The sequence below is a fragment of the Lissotriton vulgaris genome, chromosome 4_1 (assembly GCF_964263255.1).
Source record: "Lissotriton vulgaris chromosome 4_1, aLisVul1.2, whole genome shotgun sequence".
NCBI classification, from domain to species: domain Eukaryota; kingdom Metazoa; phylum Chordata; class Amphibia; order Caudata; family Salamandridae; genus Lissotriton; species Lissotriton vulgaris.
In genome coordinates, this window is record NC_141691.1 from 1,633,711,117 (window position 1) to 1,633,733,740 (window position 22,624).

Below are 22,624 nucleotides of genomic sequence, written 5' to 3' on the forward strand. Positions count from 1 at the left end.
ACCACCTCCCCGAGGCAAGGATGATAAGACCAAGTGTTGGCACGTAGCCCCTCCACAGCCCCAGGAACCCCCAACTCCTCGAGGCTCTCTTTTTAAAGAGAAATTACCTGGGTGGAGTTGGTCAAGCCCCCCCCCACATGCCCTGGTGACCACCACCTCCCGGGGCCTCCTATGTAAATGCGGGTGTCCGTTATGGTCCCCCGAGCCCCGAGGACCACTATCTCCCCGGGGCATTGCAAAAGTTGTGAGTGGGGCCGCGCAGCCCCCCTTCTGGAGCCTTTGATGGACCTGGGGATGCCACCACCCAGGGCTTGCTCCTGCAGTGTCCTGGGGTGGCCCGCCCTTGGGACACTGCTGTTTGCTATAGTAAGGCAGGAGCACGGCTCCCGCCCTACCATAGCAAACTCGTTTTGGATTTTGGAAGCAAAAGCAGGGAAACCTGCTCTTGCTTCCAAAATACGAAGCAGAATTGCTTTTCCACAAGGAGAGCTACATGTTAGCAGCTCCCTGTGTGGAAAAGCAATGCTGGCTCCCGCAGGAGGTGAGGAGCTGGCGGGAGAGTGGGGGCATTGGGGCTCCCCCCACTGTCCCCAACTATGTTGCCAGGCCCCGGGGGATGGGGTCCCCAGGGCCAGATGTGGCCCGGGAGGCCCACTCTGCTGTTAAAAATGTTTTTAAATGGACTGGCCGGACCCGGGGTATGGGGTCCCTGGGGCCATAATTGGCTTGAGGAGGGGGGCCACGCGGCCCCCCTCCCCTGTAAAAAAAAATTATTAAAAAACAGACAGGCCGGCCCCGGAGGATGGGGTCCCAGTGGCCATGATTGGCCTCTGTAGGGGGGCCCCCCTCCAGTTTCTTTTTATTTAAGAAAAAGGGATCAGGCCCTTGGGGATGGGGTTGCTTGGGCCCCAAAAAAAGAAAAGGCCACAGAACCCCTTCTGAACAAAAATAAAGAAAGAAAAGTCGGCATCGCGCCATATGCCCCGCCCCCTCCCTGCAAATGCACCCGGTGGCACGTTTCAATTTGGGGAATTAATTCCCCTTCAATCCTGCGGGTCCCTGGGGGCCAACTAGCCCACCAGGTTCCTCCAGTATGCGCCAGGGAGCTGTTTTGCAGAGAGGTGGTCACCCCCCCTTTTTACACAACTCTGCAACAAAGCTCTGTGGCGCTTACTTGAGGTAGCGTGTGAGTTAGTTGGCCCCAGGGACCCTCAGGACTCAAGGGGACTTAAACCCTCAATTTACAATGCACCAGGGGGCACTTTTGAAAAGTGGTGCAGTAAGGGGCGGGCCTGATGTGACAAGTGTGCAAATACACCCTGTGGTGCGTTTTACTTTGGGGGATTAAGTTCCCTTCAATCCTGAGGTTCCCTGGGGCCAGCTAGCCCTATAGTGCTTACTGGAGCACTACAGTGCTGCGTTCAAGTGAGGTGGTCTGAGGCCATGCCCCTTTTTTCACCTCTCTGCCACACAGCTCTGTGGAGCTTAGTGGAAGTACCTGGTGGGCTACTTGGACACCAGGGACCCTCAGGATTCTAGGGGACTTAGTCCCCCAACTTAAAATGCACCACAGGATGCGTTTGCACAGTGGTGAAGGGAGAGGACGGGGTCTGATGTGCCAAGTGTGCAAACGTGCCCTGTGGGACGTTTTAAGTTTGGGGATTAAGAACCCTTGAATCCTGAGGGTACCTGGGGGCCAACTAGCCCACCAGGTACGTCCAGTAAGTGCCACAGAGCTGAGTTGCAGTGAGGAGTAAAAAGGGACTTGGCCTTGGACCACCTCGTTGCAACACAGCTCTGTGGCGCTTCCTGGAGGTAAATGGTGGGCTAGTTGGCCCTCAGGGGCCCCGAGGATTCAATTGGAATTAATCCACCAACTTAAAAACTGCCAGGGGGTGTGTTAGCACAGTAATGAAGGGAGGGGTCAGGGCCTGATGTGACATGTGCGTACTTATGCAATCACTCCCCCAAAACCCAAGCAGTTATACATTCACAATGCACTCTCCTTGCAGCACTTTAATCATCCAGTCAATACCCATGCACTCATGCAATGACCCAGGTACTAACACATGCACTGCAACAATCCCCTGAGCACTACCCATGCAGTCCAGCCAACGCCCTGTCAGTACCCATGCACTTCCTCAATCACCCAGCCAGCACCATGTACTTATCCAATCACTCCACCACAACCTAAGCACTTATAAATTCACCATGCACTCTACTTGCAGGACTCTAATATTTCAGTCAGTATGCATGTACTCATGGAAAGACCCAGGCACTAACACATGCACTGCTACATTCCCCTGTGCAGTCCTCCAATTACCCAGGTTGTACCCATGTACTCCAGAAATCCCTGTCACTACCCATGCACACCTCATATCACCCATCTAGCATCATGTACTTATCCAATCACTCTGCCACAACCAAAGCACAGGGGTCCATTCCTGCAGCTCCTCTCCAAGGAAATGAGGGAAGTGACGTGTCCAAAATACTTACAAATTCTACAGCTCATTCCTTTGGATTTCTTTGGAACCGGTGGGGGTCACAAAGGTATTCTGAACTATCCTGAGCTGTGAGAGTTGGCCATTGGAGGCTAGGTTTGGGAGCCAGATACTGATGCGGTAGGGCAGGGTGCGGGGAACTTGGGGGTGAAGGGGTTGGATGTTTGTCTATTTTCTTGATCCTTTTCTTTTATAAAAGTAGTATCTGAGCACTTGCCTGGTATGTATGCTATGAGCTATAGCGTCTCTTCGTGGGGTCGCCCTCCGGGTTGTAGACCTGTACGCTGTGTACTAAACATAACATTACGCTCTGCCTGTTAATGGATGTAGGTAGTTGAGCTGTGTCCTCTGATCTTACACCACACAATAAAAGATGATTGATTCAAAACCTAAGCACTTATAAATTCACCATGCACTGTCTTTGCAGTACTCTAATCATCCAGTCACTACCCATGTACTCATGCAATGACCCAGGCACTAACACATGCACTGCTACAATACCCCAAGCACTACAGATGCAGTCCAGCAATCTCCTTATCACTACCATGCACTCCTCCAATCACCCAGCCAGCACCATGTAATTACATGTAATTACCCAATCACTCCGCCAAAACTCAAGCACTTATAAATTCACCATGCACTCTCCTTTCAGTACTCTAATCATCCACTCAGAATCCATGTGCTCATGCAATGACCCAGGCACTACCTCATGGCAAATACAGAGGAGGTCATGCTAATCACAGGGCTACCCCAACACATAGTGTTCCCTAGTGTATGTAGGTGTTTTCACTGTATTCTAAGTGTCTTTTAACATTGCACTGGCTCCGGTCCAGGTTAGTCAGTCAGCTACCACCAGTACCCATCAGTAAAAAGTTGGGGGAACAGGAGGACTTTCTGCTCCTCTGTTGGATCTTTCTGAACATTTCTTGTTTGTTCCTGCACTTTTGTTAGTCTTTCTGGACTTCTGTTGCTTCTTTCTGTATTTGTCTTGCTTCTTTCTGTGCTTTTCTTCCTATGTCCTACCTTTGTAGGCATAGTTAGAAATTAGCATTTAAAAAAACATTGACATTCACTAAAAAACCATAGGTTTCAGGAATGTTATAGTTAGAAATTAGCATTTACAAAACCTTAGAAATTCAATGAAAAAAACCATAGGTTTCAGGGATGTTATGGTTGGTTGGACATTTCACTCGTACAAAACCATCGAAGTTCCCCTGTTATAGTTAGTTCAACTAACTATAACTCGCGCCCCCGCAATGCACTGCTGATGATATCACATATTACATCATTCATGACATGGTAAGTGACATCACTGATGACATCACTGATGACATCTCAAATGACATCATTGATTACATCACTGATGACATCATCCACATGAAAATCTGTTGCACCTCCTCACACTCTAATATAACCTTTGATACACCCCCTGTAAAATACAGACTACCATTTTCGAAACTATCGACATACCAATACCAGTTACTACATATGCACTAACTGATTCCTAGGTCTACACACACATTCACTCATTCACCCAAACAATCACTGATACATATAGTCACTCATTAAAGCTATCATATGCACTCATAAACCTACACAGACGCTCACACACCACCACTCATCCATGCAGTTACTCACACACCTAGTCAGTCCTGCAAAGAATCAATCACACTCCCATTTCCTCACCTATACAGTTACACACACACACCACCTCACTTATTCAAACATATACTAACACATACTTACTCTCTTATACAATCCCTGAAATCCTTTTTGTGGACTTAACCAACTTATTTGTGTCTCTCTCGTGTTTGTGTAGCTATGTATAAGGATGTCTCACAGGGAACTTGCCTTCTGGTATGTCACTAAAGGGTGTGGTGATGTACTGTTGCCTATAATGGGGTCAGTTCTGACTAAATACCAATGTTTGTTATGCTTTTGCAGATAGAGTCAGATTCACTGTAGTATGTTGTTATCAGTCTGACTGGTTGAGGGCCTAGTGCATCCTTTCTTCTTGTGTAGAGAAGATTCTCTTTAGTTCTACAAGCAGTTTTAGTACTTGCTGACTTTAGCACTTTGTGAGGATATCCCTGAGCCCTGAGTCTCCTGATCATGCGATCATCCTCTTCCTTATATGTTGCAACAGTCCTACAGTTGCTCTTAGCTCTCAACAGCTCACCGAAAGGAATCACCACTTTAGCTTCATGGGGTGCTAGCAACCTGCATGAAGTATATTGTTACCTGCAATGTCTTTTCTCTAAAGGCTAGTCAGTATTTTATTGTCCACCACTTTAACTGGAACATCGAGAAAATCTTTTTCCTCTTCATGAATTCTATGTGTGAAGCTAATATTGAAATCATTCTGAGATATATGTGCCAGTAATTCATGCAGGATGTCTTTTGAGCCATCCCAAATCATAAAAAGATTGTCTATGTATCTTGTCCAGAAACTGATATTTGTGGTCCATCTTTTGTTTGCACCAACCCAAATGTGTTGTTCCTCCCACCAACCTATGAAAATTCAGGCCTGGCTCAGTGCAAAACAGCTCCCCATGGCAGTCCCAACCAGTTGATGATAACATATCTCATTGAAGATGAAATAGTTATTTTCAAGACAAATTCTTAACATTTCAAGTAGCATCATTGAATTATCATACTTATGCAATGGTTTATCACAGAAGAAATGACGGCATGCCTGAATGCCCCGATTGTGATCAATGTAGCTGTAGAGGGAGACCACATCGATAGTGACCAAAGTATAATCTTTCTGCCATTGGATGTTAGAAATGTTGTTGATAACATCCGTACGGTCTCTGTATTTTTGTGCTTTTGTTATTTTTGTATCTCTTTATTAGGCCTGCCATCTTTTATGTAGTATTCCCCCAAACCTTTTGCCTTCACCCCTCTTGGTTACTGAGTTTGTTTTTGTTGACTTTAGCATTCTGTGTACTTTGCCAATGCTAATGTTCTTGTGCTCTCTCCTTAAAACATGGTAACCTTAGCCTACACATAATTGGCACATTTTATTTGCTTATAAGTCCCTGGTAAATGGTGCTACATTTATCATGGGCTTGTAAACTAAATCCTACTAGTGGGCCTGTAACACTCATTGTGCCACCACTAAAGTAGCCAATTAACAACATGTCTCAGGTCTGCCACTACAACCTTTAGTGCAGTTTTAAAATAAATTTTGATCTGGCAAAATAAACCCATTACCAGGCCTAAAGCTATATTTTTTTAAAAAATTTAAGTCACCCCCTAAGGTGGGTCCTAAAGACTCATAGGGCAGGGTGTATTGTATCTAAAACTTATGTTTAATTATTACTGTTCTGAAATTGCCACTTTTAGGAAGTTGTCATTTTCTGGTCTTTTCCAACTATGCCTTTCCGCTAGTGTCCCAGTCACATTACTTTGATGGCTCTGGTGTCAGGGACTAGACAGTAAAACAAAGGGGTCTTAGGAGTGGACAGGATGGGCAATCCTAAAAGAAAGGCTGCGGAGGAGCTGTGCCCATCCTCACTTAAACTTCAAACTACTATGACCACAGCACACACAAAGGAACCTAACACCAGACATGCCCTGTCGTTTGTCACCACAGACAGTTTGGAGCATTGACCAGGGAAGAAGTGGACTTTCTAGACTCAGTTGTGCGGGTAGGACAGGCAGTCCCACATACAATGGCTGGCACTAGGCGTAATTAATGAATATCTATAGCTACTCATCAGAACACTCCTGGACCTGTGGAAGATTCAGAAGAAGGATTGCCCTGCTGCCCGCAGCTGGAGGAATTGCCTTGCTGAGCGAAAAAGATTAGGCCTGCTTGCCTCCATCCCAGGCTCCCGAGAGTGACTCCAAGAATTAGATGGTTAACCTCCTGTGTGATGTACAAGGACAGAAGGAGCAGTGGAGGCATCCGTGCAACTGCTAAACTGACCTGCTAGAACAGGATCTGCCTTGACCTGAAGTTAGACCTGCTTAAGCCCAGCTACTGGCTTCTGCTGGAGGGAGTTCTGATCCACAAGAGGTGACTTCCTAGGTCCTAGACTCTTAGCTGGCATTAGTGAGAAATCCTCCTAAAGAAAAGGTGAACATCCTGAAGTTTCAGCTCTTTGTGACCGCAAACATCCTATTTGTACCCATACCATGCCACCTATGATGACCAGCAATATGAAACTTTAATGAGGCCTACTCTTTGCCCAACAGTGACCACCACCAATGGTTGGCAATGAAATAGCGGCACTTTGCACTACAGCCATGAGAGTTCACACCAACAGTGACGGCCAGCAATTACAGGCAACGCAAGAGCTGCGCTCCATGCTACATCATTGGCTGGACATGTTGACCACCAATGTAAAGCTATAGCAATGACTATCCCTGACATCTGACCTGCTCTTCGTACAAAAACAATGAAAGTCTGAGATGGCCCACCTGCTTTTCACACTACAATAATGGCCATCCACAATGCTTAACCTGCTCCTCACTACCTCCTCTAATGTGAATGTTACTCTTCAAACTGGACTTGAAACATAACTCTTCATCAGGATCAATCTGGTCCCACGACTCCATCATGTTCAGCCTGAACTTGTGACTTCCCTCGGTCTAATTCAACCAGAGGATCACAATTTGTGCTTTCAGACACTATTTTCACTAAAAACTGAAAATTTGAATATCTCTAGTTCTAGTGATTGGGTTTTTGTTGTTCTGGTATCTTGTATTTTTTAAAATGTACTATATCTTTTTTTAAAATGGTTTGGGATTTTCCTTGTGCTATTTTTCAGGTTTATACTGTTTGTATGCTGCATAAATACTTTACATATTGCCTCTAAGTTAAGCCTGACTGCTTTTATCCCAAGCTACCAGAGGGTTAAATGCAGGTTACTTAAGTGACCTTTGTGGTTCACCCGTGCAAATTTTGTGGCTGTTGCCTAAATGGGGTTTCCAACCACCTCAACTGATAACCCAATTTTTTACAATTAATAACAACGTGCAGAATGTAGATTGGTACTTGTTCATACATATTGTATAGTTGATTTTAAAATGAGTTTCCTTAGCCATGTTGAAATGTGTTTTTATGAACCTTGTTAATTAGGATGCAATTAGAGCTTAGCAAGCATGTTTTTCAAAATGAATGTCACCCTTGTCTTCCCCCTCACATTTCCCTGTTTGTTATTTTTGCAGTAGGTAGTCAAGCTAAATCATATTTGTTTATTTCTATTGTCATTCTTCATGCTGTACTTTGTGAATCTACCCCAGCTCTGTCACAAAACTGTAACTACATTTAAAGGTCCTAACATCAGTTCAATGTACCGTATTCATTCTTAATAGATTACTGTTGTTGGTGTTACAATTATGTTCCACTATCTCCAGCTGGTATTTGCAAGGAGTGGGCAGTATATATACACTCATGTAGTGGGTCAGTGCTTAGATATTAAGGCAATATGACTTTCAATAAAACTGTGTTCTGAAATCGAAGTTATCCATTTGCTCACATTACAGTGATTTTGCAGTTTTACTTATTTTGTATGCAAAAATAATGTGTACAAGCCCTCAATTTTGGCGGTGAACCAGGAGACTTTCCTATTCTACGAGGGAAGCTGTCCATTTCTCTCTGGATTTTGCTGACTAGTTGAGAATTGAAATATTTTTCATTTTACACTTCTTGGTAATGCACTTTTTCCTGAGAGCCTTTATGACGTTTACTCTCTACCATATTTCTTATGAATTTTTGTAGAAAGTCATTTAACTATTATGCTTCTCCAGAACCCTATTATCGAGTGGGCACTTTTTACTTAATTGACTGTTTTCTGATGATTTTGATGTGTTGGGCGGTGTCTTTCCTCGGAAACATATTGCCTGATGAAATTGAGAAGTAAAACCATCTCTGAATATTTGAAGACTTTGTTCCTCACATCGAAGGCTTCGTAGAGTTTTCCTTCATGGAGTATCTTGAAGTTCATTGCCTCATAAGAGTTCCTGATGATTCTTTCAAGTTCATATGGCATGCCATAGTGGTGGAGGAGTTTCCAAAGAGTATCCCTATAAATGTTGTTGAATGCTCAAAGTCTATGAAGTTGACGTAGAGCGGGGAATTTTGTTGAGTTAAATTTAGGGGTGTTGAAGTTTTGGGGTCCCCCATGCCCACAAATTTGTGGTAGCAGAGGATGATAGCAAATTAATTTTCTTCTGTAGAAATGATTCCTTTCGCCCAGACTCTAGTCTTGGTGTGTTTCCTAGTGTGGATATTGCTGGCGGATTTAGTTAAGATCCTGACTTGCAGTGCTGATCCTTTACAAATTATTTGTAAGCATAAATATGCCTGAAAAATTCTGATGATTGAAAGTGTTTTGGTGTATTATTGAAGCTTCAAGTCCTGTGCTCTGTAATGCATTGTTATGCTGTGTGTGAGGTTTTCAGTTATGTAATGTTTATTCTGGGTTCAGTTGGTGGTTTGATCACTGGGATGTTGATACACTATTCATATTTGTGATTTCTGTCAAAGTAATTTTGGTGTGTTATTGGTTGGTTTAGCTATTGGATTTATGAAACTCCAAGATCTTAAGATATTGTTGTTGAAATTGTCTGCATAAAGGTAGTGGATTTTGTGAGGGCCCACACACCCATAGATGTGGTTTTCCTTAATTAACAAGTTTTTCCTTAAAGGAGTTTGCATGCCTAACCTGGGTTGGTGTCTTTTGCTCCTTGGTGCACAGGAGTTAATGCACCAACTAGAATTGGATGGCTCATGGAAGGGAGTCTTTCTTGTGATTGAGGTTGACAAGTGCCTCAAAGGTGTTTGTCGTATTTCTGCTGTTTGTGACTTTTTTTATTTTATCCTGCTGATTTTCTCCTACTTAGTTTGAGCAGGAAAGATGCATTTTAGTATATTTAATGAGTGCTCATTAAGAAAAGCTGTGCAATTATTTCTTATTCTTGAAGAGTCATGATGGGAGTGCTGGGAAATTATCACAGAATTGTGCTGTCATTGGTTGATTGCTGTCAAAGATGTACTGTGATTGTTTGACCTTTGGCATATTCCCACCGGGATTGGTTGTTGTTCCTTAGTAGATTTTGCAAAGTTTTTGGATTATCTGAGAGAGAATAGTCAATGCTGTGTTGGATAAGCCTAAAACACCTAGCATACCTCCTGGGAGGGGACAGAAAATACATAGAGAGGGTGAACCGGCATATAAATTGATGATGAATATTGGGGGTTATATGTGTACCTAGATTGGTAACTGGCATGGATACATTACCTCTGACAGGGACTTGCAGTGTCCTTTAGAGGGTAACTTTCCATTGGAAAACCACATTTCATGAGGAAGACAATGAATATTAGAAAGCTGTTGCCTAGACTATGGGTGGGTGGAACTTATGGAGTTTCACTCCACAGAATTAAGTGGAGTTGCCTAAAACCTCTGTGAAACTCCTCAGAGTTCTGCGAGCGGTGGAATTCTTTACATCGCACTGCTTGAGCTGATTTTTGGTGGTAGGAGCTTGTCCTGTGTTGTAAAATCAGTGAAAAAAGCACCACATGGTGTGCCATAGAGTGATCCTTCTCTCTGCCGTTTGAGAACATTTTCTACTCTAGTTGTAGCTTTCTAATTGTCACGACCACCTGCATTGAAAAATCTCACGGAGAGGCGGTCTAGCACTCAATTTCTCCCTCACGCTCGCCAACTTAATATTGGTGAATACCGCTTGAGAAAATACTCCACCACTTGGCACTTTGCAGAGTTTTTCCAAAACTCCATAATCCAGGAGGAGCGCAGTGTGGGCAAACCTAAGCAAATGCCACCAGAGGAGCAAAGTTCACCCCTAACCAAGATCACACAGCTTGAGGCATTAAACAATAGGGATCAGGTGACACAGAAAAGGAGTGAAAGAAAATGAAGAAGAAGGTTGCTGTTGCTTGGTCTACTGAAGAACCGGGTAGACTTGTACCTAATAATACTCTGTCTGAAGTTGTTGCAAATAAATACAGTGCAGTTATAGAGCATTTAAAAGAGAAAATGTCAGGCAATGATATTAACCAGTCAAAGATTTAGAGATCTACACACGAGTCAATGGAGTCAGTGCATACATAATATGAGAGACACATGCAATGGGGTTGAAGATCCCAAGAAAGGTAGTGCTAATGGTTTTGGTTAAGCTTTTGTTATATTCTTGTCTCCTGCGCTTAATTCTCATATTCAACAGTGTGTAATGTGCTGGTAGCCTAAGGTCATTGGTGACATCCTGAAGTATGTCAAGTACAGTAGTTATTAATTTGATTTTAAGCAGAAACAGTCAAGGAGAAGTTGATGGTTGCACAGATGAACCGGTTTCAGAGAAATGTCAGGAACCAGATGCTGGGTTGTGATTTGGGTTTCATGGGTCCAGAATGCAGCAGCATTTCTCCTGGAGATATTTATTTCTGTTGGGAGTGTGTCATTAGGTCTTGCTGATGGCAACCATGGAAAGATGTATTTTTTCATCTCCACTGCCAGTTGGGTTGCCTTGCCTGTCTCGTACATGGTTCTCACTTTCCATGTCGTAATGGTAATGGTAATGGTCTTGATCGAAAGCAGGTGTATCGACTTTGTGGCTTCCAGGGATCTCTGGCGTTCAACATAAGGTGTCATAGCTCTCTGCGAATGAGATTCCTCTCTCCTCAAGTCTGTGATGTCTTTTGGTCTTGTGTTTGAAATTTCACTTATGTTTTGAGCAGTATTAATGTAATTGGGAATGAATTGGAGTCAAGAGTGTGTGATTTTCCTGAGGTGTAGGTTATATTCCTCTTTCATTCCATGCAGAGGTTTGCTTTTCTGCATAAGGAGGTTTCCGCAAAATGTGCAGAACATAAAATTACTAGTAGTAACTTTACAGTATAAAACTATGTTGCAGTGTATTTCACACTCTGAACTGAGGGGGTGGAGACTTGTAAACCTACACCTGGGATAACCCATGCACTCGGAAATTATTAATAGTAAAGAGTAGCAAAGTTACTTCTAGGAGTACATTTACACATAAGTAAATCTCAATTTACCTTTGTGAATAGGGCTAGGTGTTTTTCTGTTGATGCACCTGAGTACAGTAAATTTAGCATGCTTGGAAGAGGCTGAACTTTTGCAGGTTGATTGTAGCTATAGTCTCCCTGCCAGAGGTATCCCTGCCCACACTTGATGCAACAGTACAATTACTTTTTTAGAAAGCTATTTCTTGATGTAGCAGACCGTTCTCTGAATACGTGTGATTCCTAGCACCTCTCAGTTTTCTGCATGAATGATGTTTGATGAGTCACTATGGTAAAATAATTACCCTTATTTTACCAAATAGAGATCTCCATCCTGATGGCCGAAATCTCCCTACTATTAAGGATAGGACACATTTAAAAATGCATATTTGAAAAAACATTGTAGAAGTATGTTTATGTTGCTTATTTATGTAAATGAAATATAAATATATTACCTACTGGCAGTTGCCAGTAGGTAGTTATAGTTAGGACATAGTTTCCATAGGAAATCTGCAGTATTCTATTCCCAATAACTTTGTCGCCGATTGATGAATCTTTGCGAAATGTTCTAAACTTATGGCCCCCTCCGGTGCGCTCCTATCCTGAAAGTTTCACGGTGATTCATCAAGCGAGGGCCGAGAAAAAAACGGGGTCCCAAAATGTGTTTTTCCCATGCAATTTTCCATAGTAAACTTTAGACACGGCTACAGCCCGAACTGCTGAACGGAATTACACCAAATTTGGCAAAGAGGTAGTACTGAGGCACAATAAATCAGTCATACAAGTGCTCATAGAGGGCCCCCCCAAATGTATTTATTTTCAAACTGAAAATCCGCAGAGAATCCGTGGATCCGGACGCAAAAAAAAATGAAGCACGCTTTGTTAATAATTATTGCGGGGGGCACACTGCCCCCCGCAGCCCCGGGGACCGCCACCCAAGGTTTTTTTTAAAAAAAACCCGTCTGGTGGACTAAAGCCCCCCCACACGCCCCGGTTACCCTAGGGACCACCACCTCCCTGGGGATCTAAATATTAAAATTGGGAGTCAATGATAGGTCCCCAGCCCTGGGGACCACCACCCCCAGGGGCTTTGTAAATTGTGGGAGCCTTGTCACGGCCCTGGGGACCGCTACCCCACAGGGCCGGCTCCTACAGTGTCCCGGGGTACCCACCCCGGAACACTGTAATTTGCTATGACAGGGCGGGAGCCTTGCAGCTCTCCCTGCCATAGCAAACTTGGTTTGGAATTTGAAAGTGAGAGCAGAGAAACTTACTCTCTCTTTCAAAATGCAAACCAAATTCCTTTTCCACACGGGGAGCTGCATCTGAGCAGCTCCCCATGTTGAAAAGCAATACCGGCTCCTGAGGGACGAGGCCGTGCCCCTTTTTCCACCTCTCTGCAACGCAGCTCTGTGGCGCTATCTGGAGATACCTGGTGGGCTAATTAGACCCAAGGGACACTCAGGATTCATGGGAACTTTATCCTTCAAATTAACGCAGCCACAGGGTGTGCATGCACACATGTCACCTCAGGACCCCCCTCCCTTCACCAGTGTGCTAACGCAAAAGGTAGTTTTAATCCCCCTGCCCTATTATGTACTAGGTGCTTACAGAGGAGGCCATGGAAATCACAGGGGTAACCCAACGCATAGTGTTCCCTAGTATATGTAGGTGTTTTAACTGTATTCTAAGTGTCTTTTAGCATAGCACTGGCTCTAGGACTGGATAGTCAGAGTGAGTTACCACCAGTACCCATCTGAAAAAGTTGACGTTACAGGATGATTTTGCAACAAGGCCTCTTTCTGCTCCACTGTTTGTTTTTTCTGCATGTCTTCCTTCTTTATTCCTCAACGTTGCGGACTTCTGTAGCTTTTTCCTGAATTTCTTTTGCTTCTTTCTTTGTGTTTTTTCTTCTTTCTTCACAAGTCGTACCTCTGTAGGCAATGGTAGAAACTATCAATTAAAAAACCTTAGAAATTCAATGCAAAAACCATAGGTTTCAGGAAGATTATAGCTAGGAATTAGCATTTAAAAAACCTTAGAAATTCACTGAAAAAAACATAGGTTTCAGGGGTGTTATAGTTAATTAGACATTTCACTACAACAAAACCATTGAAATTCCCCCGTAATAGTTAGTTCAGATAACTATAACTCGCGCGCCCGCTATGCACTGCTGGAGATGTCACATATTACATCAATCATGACATGGTCAGTGATATCACTCATGACATCACTGATGACATCTCAAATGACATCCCTAATGACATCACTCATGACATCATCCAGTGAATGTGTGTTTTTTCCGAAAATTAAATATGTTTTATATATGTATATCTAAAGGTTGACTTCTTCAGCAGTGCATTGCGGGCGCATGAGTTATAGTTTGCTGAACTAACTATAACAGAGGAATTTCAATGGTTTTGTACGAGTGAAATGTCCAACTAACTATAACGCCCCGGAAACCTATGGTTTTCTCAGTGAATTTTATGTATATTCTGGTGAGCAAAGTGACTGAGTTCGCCGAAATGCGTCGGATTGTGGCACTCTCGATTCACTTGTTAATGAAATAAAAACTCTGCAAACGCGAAACCTGACTGAAGCATCCATCTCTCCCTGGAGGTGCTGTTCGGTATTCTTTTATATATATATATATATATATATATATATATATATATATATATATATATATATATATAAATATATATATATATATATACCAACACCTCGTCGCAAATTGTATCACGCTCTCAGACACTCAATAACGCCAGAAATCAGCAAGGTCCAAGGGTGTTTATTGACCCCTTACGACATGTTTCGGCTTACAAGAAGCCTTGTTCACGTACCCTTTGGAGCAACCGAGGAGTGTGAACATTGATGTGGTTGCATACGGCCCGGCCAGCGACGCAACACGAACTTTCGTGGAGATAATTTCTGGAGAAGGGATCGAGAATACATCGGATCATTTGACGGGGTAAGCGCGCTGCAGCGGCGTCCTGTGTCCGTCCTTTCGGGGTAGGCTGGTCAGGTGGCTTTGCTTACGCGATTTGCCGACTCTGGGGGGTTAACGGCATAGTGCCACCTGCATGCGCACTTCGCACTGTGATAACTTGCCCCCAACGCACGGAAACCCGAAACGGGTGCAAGGCTGCACCGCGGCTGTCTCTCCCCAGTCCGAGTAAAAGACTCGGCGCTCCAGCGTCTACCGGCAGGAAGAACTTCTCATTCCAGAGAAGGGACGCTCAATTCGCGCTCAGCAGCAGGTACATTGGAACTCCAAGGGGGCGCAGTATAATGGAAGAGGAAGATAAAAGAAGAGCGGCTGCTCAACTTCTGTTCAAAAGGAAAAAGGCTGTGACGGGTGCTTCAACCACAACCAAATCTGATCCTCCCCAGACAATCAAAGAGAAAATCGGCAAGCTTGAAAAACTTAAGAGAGGAGAGATATCTAAATGGTGGGAGGCAATCTCACTGCAGAACTACATCGACCAAGAGATGGTCCCTAGAGGATTAAGAATCTTCACAACCCCCACCTATGAAGCCCCCAACCCTGAGATGCTCGCTGAATGGTCGGAGAACTCGGCAAGCAGTTCTAGGCGTATGCTAGAGATACTAATCAAATACGCCTGGATTGACAGGGATATGTTACTAAAGCAAATAACGGACTTCATGGAAGACATTAAGAAACATGCCGATGACAATACAATAGCCAAATTGGTTGACGAGATGAAAGATCGCCTCAAGAAATACGAGGAGGACATCAAAGCTCGCAAAGAGAGGAAACTAGACCGCGACTACAAAGACTATGATACAGGCCGTATCCTCACTTTCAGCCGGAAATATGACCACCTTTATGAAACGGATGAGAAAGCCGCACAACCCACAGCACAAGGAGGAGAAGAAAATTCTCTAACACTCAGTGAACCGGAATCGGATGTCTCCAACATCTCTATTGAAGACACCAACAAGGCGAAGAAATCAACTCGCAAAACGAATTTTTTAGAGGAGTATCGTCACCTGCGCCGGAGCAGGCGGACGAGCCAGGAGACTCCGGCAACACCAATGAGCCCAACCAGGGGAAGAGGACGCCCACGAGGACGAGGAGGCGCAGGAACCGGGGGAAGAGGCTCTTCCAGAGGTGGAAGAAGAGGCAACACAAAGGGCAACGTGGGACACATGAAAACCCGCTCTGGAAGAGGACAATGATGGAAGCCTCAATGGTAAACAAAACTATCATTAATCTTTCTAAGAGAGCCATAACTGACAATGAAAAAACTGTGCTAGGTCTTGGCTTATCTTTTTGCCCCTCTAATTCTTTCAACTTTTGTGAAACTAGAATAGATCTATTTAGATATATTCGAAAGTTAAAATTAAAAAAATGGCACAAATTGAGACACCGTCCTCAGAACAATGACAATGTGAATGATAGAAGGGACATAGATACCTTCCTCATAAGTGACATTGATGCCATTGTCAACATAGTTGAATTAGAACACAGCCCGACGTCAAATAACAATGAGTCCGGCTTAGAGGAACTTACCAGACCAGAGATGACCAACACACAGCTCTTATGTGAAGCAGGCTTCACGATTGACAGCTGTTCGGCCTCTGCATTTAAACCCAAGTCGACTTTTATCCCCATCATGGCACATGACGCCATCGACACATTCCATGAGTGTGTCAGCAAGCAGCTCAGCACCCACAGATCCAAGAATAAAAAACATCTCTGGAGACAAGACAATCTGTCTAAAAACCAAAGAGAAGCCCTCAGTTCTCTGACAGATGACCATTCCATCGTCATACGCCCCGCTGACAAAGGGGGCAACATTGTCATTTTAGACAGGGAACAATATACGATGGAGGCCCACAGACAATTATCTGATGCAAATTATTATGCTTCCAGTAACTATGAAGCATATGATACCAGTATAACTGTAATGTGGGAAATGTTGGAACGCTGGAAGGATAAGGGAATAATTGAATGGGAAGAATATAGATTTCTGAGAAACAACAACCCAACCCTGCCTGTCCTGTACCTCCTTCCCAAGGTTCACAAGTGCAGAGAAAATCCTCCCGGGAGACCCATTGTCTCTTCCAGAGGTAGCGTGACAGAACATGTGTCCAAGTACATCGACCATTATCTGCAAGAGTGGGTGCGCAGTCTCAATAGCCACGTTAAAGACACCAAAGATTTTTTGACCAAACTTAACACCCTCACATGGAATGAAGACTTTTTGCTCATTACCATGGATGTCCAGTCTCCCTACACCATAATTAACCACGAACAAGGTGTAGAGGCCTGTGATCATTTTCTCAAGAACCGTCCCCTGCGCTTCAAGGAACATAACAAAATGCTCCTTGAAATGCTGGCATTCTGTCTCGCTAACAATTTTTTCCTGTTTGATGGTAAGATCTACAGGCAGGAGACGGGGACGGCGATGGGTTCAAGCTTTGCGCCGAGTTTTGCGAATCTCTTTATGGGCCAATGGGAACAAGAGATATTTGCGGACCCATCATACAGTGATGAGATCAGCCATGTCATCACCTGGTGGAGATACATTGACGATCTCTTCCTGGTATGGCATGGTACTGAGGAACAAGCTTCCGGCTTTATTGACCGTCTTAATCTCAATGGCAAGAACATCAGACTGACGAGCAATATAAGCAAGGACAAGGCTGAATATCTTGATGTCAGAATTGACATTGTCAGCAATCAGATCCAAACATCCCTTTTCAGAAAGGAAACTGCAGGCAACAGCATTCTCCATGCCCTGAGCAGCCACCCTGAACCCTTGAAGTGGAGCATCCCCTACGGGGAACTGCTGAGGGCAAGGAGAAATTGTAACACTGATGCTAGCTACCAACTGGTGGCCAAGGACATGCTAGACAGATTCAAGCAGCGTGACTACCCGGCCTGGGTACTCAAAAAGGCCAAACAAAAAGCTGACAGCGTAAAACGCTGTGACACTCTTAACAACGCCGTCAGAGATGACAGTTCATCCACGGATAGTGTCACGCGCCTTATTCTCACCTATAATAAGGAATCTAAGCAGATCCAAAAAATAATCAATAAAAACTGGCACATTCTGCAAAGTGATAGCACTATCGGTAATCTGATTCCAGAAAGACCCAGCATCACCTACAGAAAAAGTCAAATCCTAAAAGACATCTGTGTCCGCAGTGACATCACTGATTACTCCAAAAATCAGGGCATTGACCTCAAGGGATTTTTCCCATGTGGGCACTGCAAAGCTTGTAAGAACAGTACTTTGGTCAAAGGAGTAGAATACAATGGCATAAAGAAAGAGATAACCCAATTCTTGACTTGTACCACCATGTTTGTTATATATGTGATTGTCTGTCCATGCGAACTCTGGTATATCGGCAGTACCACCGCCCATGCGAAGAAACGCATCCTAGAGCACTATCGTGCTATCATCCATAAGGATGCCAAATACCCTGTGGCACGCCATTTCAGTGAATTTCACTTCGCTGACCCCACCCTTTTGAGATTTTTCATTCTGGAACAAATAGAGAGAAATCCCAGGGGTGGGAACCGTGTGCTGAAAATGAGACAGAGGGAATCGAGACACATAATCAATTTCCAAACCAAGACCCCGGGGGGGCTTAACCATGATGAAGAGCTTGCAATTCATCTTAAGAGTGATTATGTATAACCTGTTTGTATTTACAATTTGCTCTGTATATTCTCATCTCCTCTTCCTGGCGCCTACCATCAGGTTTATTGACGTGATGCATACGCTGTTTTTCATGTTAGATTTTAACATCTGTCATTTTAATTTACAGGAACCTCACTGGGATTGAGACCCTTCACTGCACCTGCACCAGTTATCTTCCCTGCACGTTCCTGATATAAGATAAGAGCACGCCTTCACTGGCTTCACTTTTCTAATATTGACTTTGACCAGGTCGCCTGACTGATCTCTGGCACCCGTTGCCTTCTGTACCACACTGTAGGCACTTTATGACTCCTGGTATTTCACCTAGTGACTGGCCCCGCCACTGTGATTTGATCATGAACTTTCTATCACATATGCCTTGCATGTTGGTCATCTCCATGTATTTGCCTGGCCACAGTACGAGAGCGCTTATTCAGACCGCTCATGTCTTGTCATAATGTATGGATAATTATATGCATTCAATTGGTGTTTTGTGTCATAATCATGACTTTTGCATTATGTTTCAAACATGTGCCTTTACTATGTTCGTTAAGATGTATTAACAACACAGTTTGACCATTCCAACATGGCCGACCCAACTTTTGTCATGTGACCTGCGACCTGTGTCCTTTGTCTATGTTGTTGGTGTGCAGTATTTACACTGCACAGACGCGTTGCACAAACTTACGTGAACAAGGCTTCTTGTAAGCCGAAACATGTCGTAAGGGGTCAATAAACACCCTTGGACCTTGCTGATTTCTGGCGCTATTGAGTGTCTGAGAGCGTGATACAATTTGCGACGAGGTGTTGGCATTTGAATTTACCGGCGTGCTCTGCCGGCGCTCACGCCACTTCCCGCGGGGCCGACCGCAACCCTTTGGAGCAACCGAGGAGTGTGAATATATATATATATATATATATATATATATATATATATATATATATATATATATATATATATATATATATATATATATATATATAAGCAGGAACTCCGCGTTACCACCTCCGATCCCACAGGACTGGCGAAGCAGGAGACAGACCACAAGTTCTTTCCAGGTAAGTTTATTTTTCAGCTTTTCATGACCCAACCAACCATGCCGCGTTTCGGGCTTTGCAGCCCTTGTTCACATTCATATATATATTCTGCTCCTTACTCTCGATTTCAACTGCTCAGAAAAGAGTATCAGCACTCGCGGAGGGATTTTCAAATCTTTATTTTTCAAAAAACAGACACGTTTTGGGTTGCCTTCATCAGTGTTTGCACTGACGGAGGCAACCCGAAGGCCACCCGAAACGCGCCTGTTTTGTGAAAAATAAAGATTTGAAAATCTCCCCCGTGAGAGCTGATAATTTTTTTCCGAGCAGTGGAAATCAAAAGTAAGAAGTAAGAAGCAGGATATAGTGTCGTCCACCACCACGAGGAGCACCCGCCCGAGAGTGACCTGCAAGGTGCAGACTGGAGCGGAAATATATATATATATATATATAAATATATATATATATATATAACGCTCCAATTTCTCTTCACATAGGAAGAAAACAAACAGCACTCGAGGAGTCCTTTCGACCATGCAAGATTGATTCTGCAGGCGCTCTACACAGACGCGTTTAGGCGTGCTGCCTTCGTCAGTGTGGATAACATCAGTGCATACATCACAGTGATTTAATAAAGCATTTTTTCTAATCATAGAAACAGACAGAGGACAATCCCACTGTGGTCACTATAGGCGCCATCTTAGAATGGTACAAATGCACCCATAAGGTATTGACAGGGTGTGCAATTGAGCCCATAGATGAGCAAATCCATACCGACAGTGGGTATAAATGGCATCTAAAATGTTTAAGATATGAACAAACAGAAAAATCAAGCCGTGGATCGGCTAAGGTCCTCTATCTCAATTCATCATGTGATAATCCATCTGTGTGCAAATACATACAACCATACATATCATTTTTTGTACCGGACTGTACAACCCAATCTCAAGATTGGTCCATCAAAAGTGCATATCTGGGTAACAATTCAAATTACTTTAAAAATTCATTTTTATATTCCCTTGCATATTTGATTCTATGTACAAAATACTTTCAAGACAATATTGATGATACTTTTAAAGTAACAATTAGCAGCATCCAAATAACACCGCAGAAATTATTCTCGCTCGTATACCATATTCTCCAATGTGTTGCTCATAAAGGCAAAATACTTGTATCGTACACGGGTCATATATATATTCATTCCAAAATCTCCTTAGTGGCGAAACGCGTCGTGGAGACTTTTTCATCTGCCAGAATAAATTCCTGAACAGAAGCTCTGGGTGTCCTGTGTTCTTCTTGACAGAGGAGATTTTGGAATGAATACGTTAGCCAGCTGGTGGCTACGCAGGACCGCCCATTGACAGCACAACTCTCAAACCAGCGCTAGTGGAGAATATATATATATATATATATATATATATATATATATATATATATATATATATATATATATATATTCACTGAAAAAACCATAGGTTATAGACCATATATAGTTAGGAATTTGCATTTACAAAACCTTCATTTACTCGCACAAAACCATAGAAATTCGCATATAGAGTTAGTTGCAATAACTATATATCGTGCACCCGCAATCCACTGCTGATGATGTCACATATTACATCATTCATGACATGGTCAGTGACATCACTGACTGGTTTTTTAATAGCAAATATGAAAAGCTTTAAAATGTCAAGTACGTGGTAGGTAAAAACATTTTCGTGTCCATGCACGCTGATGTGCTTTGAACGCTGCCCCCCCCTTTTTTTAGGAGTATTCTCTCTTTGCAGATAGTGAAGGGTAGGTAACGCAGGCCTTTGCCCCCGTTGTAATCCGTCGTGCCTGCTTCTCTCTCCATTTGATTGATTGTTATCCAAGCATTAACTGTTTTAGAATTGGATCTCTTTGCTTCATTCTCTAATAACAAACAAGCACAGAGTCGCAATACTCTGTTTAGTCTTTGCAGATAGTGAAAAATCGTTTTAAAAAACAAAAGGAATTGAGCAAAATCAGTAGGCCACTAATGGGATCTCTTTTTGACCTCGCTAAAATAGAAACATTAGGAACAACCCCTCATGAGAAATACGAAACTAGTGAGATGAACTGAGCTCGACGCCATGATGGCTGCAAGACAGCTTGGCTCCGCCACCCACCCCGCCCAAATTCTATAAGTTCCAGTGGAGCCCCAACGTGAACAGGTAGAGAAGAACTTGCCCTCCCCTCTTTGACTGTAGGTTCTTGTAGCCTGTCCCTTCTGTTGTCATTTAACAGAACTTTTTGGACTACTGAAAGGGGTTGTGTTCCGACCGCTGGTTGGTGGAGACATTTTGACTATATTCTGGACCTGCGTTGTCGCGTAATGCGTCATATGACGCGCCGCGTTAGCGCACCCGGAAGTACTCCGGTGCGCAAGGCGCAGCTTCCCGGAAGCGATCCAGAGCGCGGCGCGCAGCGCGTAACATAAGCATAACAAGTCATGTGACTTGTTAATAAAACTTTTCATTGGTTCATTTTACTTTTGTTATTTCAATGATGAAAGGCTTGGTCATAATAACGCTTTTCATTGCTTTCGAACATTTTTTTTTCTTAAACATATATGTTATAATGTTCCAGGCTAATTTATTTTCCCGGGAACTTTACAACTGTCCTGCAAGTAAAATATTCCTATTTCGAGATAAAGGGCGTTTCTTCGTCCCATGAGGGAGCCGTTGAGCAAAAGAGGCTCGGCCTGCTGTCTTAGTCGCCGATAGGCCTGAATATCAGATTCTTATCGATCACTTTATGTTGCAGGAGTAGAAAACACAACAGCCCTTGACCATTTATCTTGACTGCGTTCCTGCGTATTATACCTTTTAACCGTCATGTAATTGGACTGCTTTATTTCACTTGCCTTTTACTGATTCGAAAACAGTGGCTATTATTCAAAACTTTTCCAATGTAAGTACTACTACCATGTTTTGTTTTAAAAACCTTTATTGTGAAAATGTCAGTATACAAATACGGGCCTATAACCACGTGGGCCGGCCACGGAGCAAACTGGAATCGTATATGATGAGGGGACATTTACACTGTAGAACAACGTAACTGGCGACCCATTAGGTTGCAAGAACTAAGGTGTCTAACATTTGCGGAATCGGTGGACGTACATTTTATTATTAAAGTACGACAGGGCCAGTTACAATAAAATTATCTAGATATACATTTGCGGGCAAGTACCATGGGTGATGTTAAATCAAACATTCAATACTACAGTAAGCAATAACACATCAGAACTTAATATCAATAGGGATGTCCAAATGTTCAATCAGTACTCGTCCCCGCCCGCCATGTGCTTCAAAACTGCATACGTATCTTGTGATATCAAGGTTGGGCAACCAGTACACAACAAGGAGTTACGAGTCCCATTTATACCGGCGCCA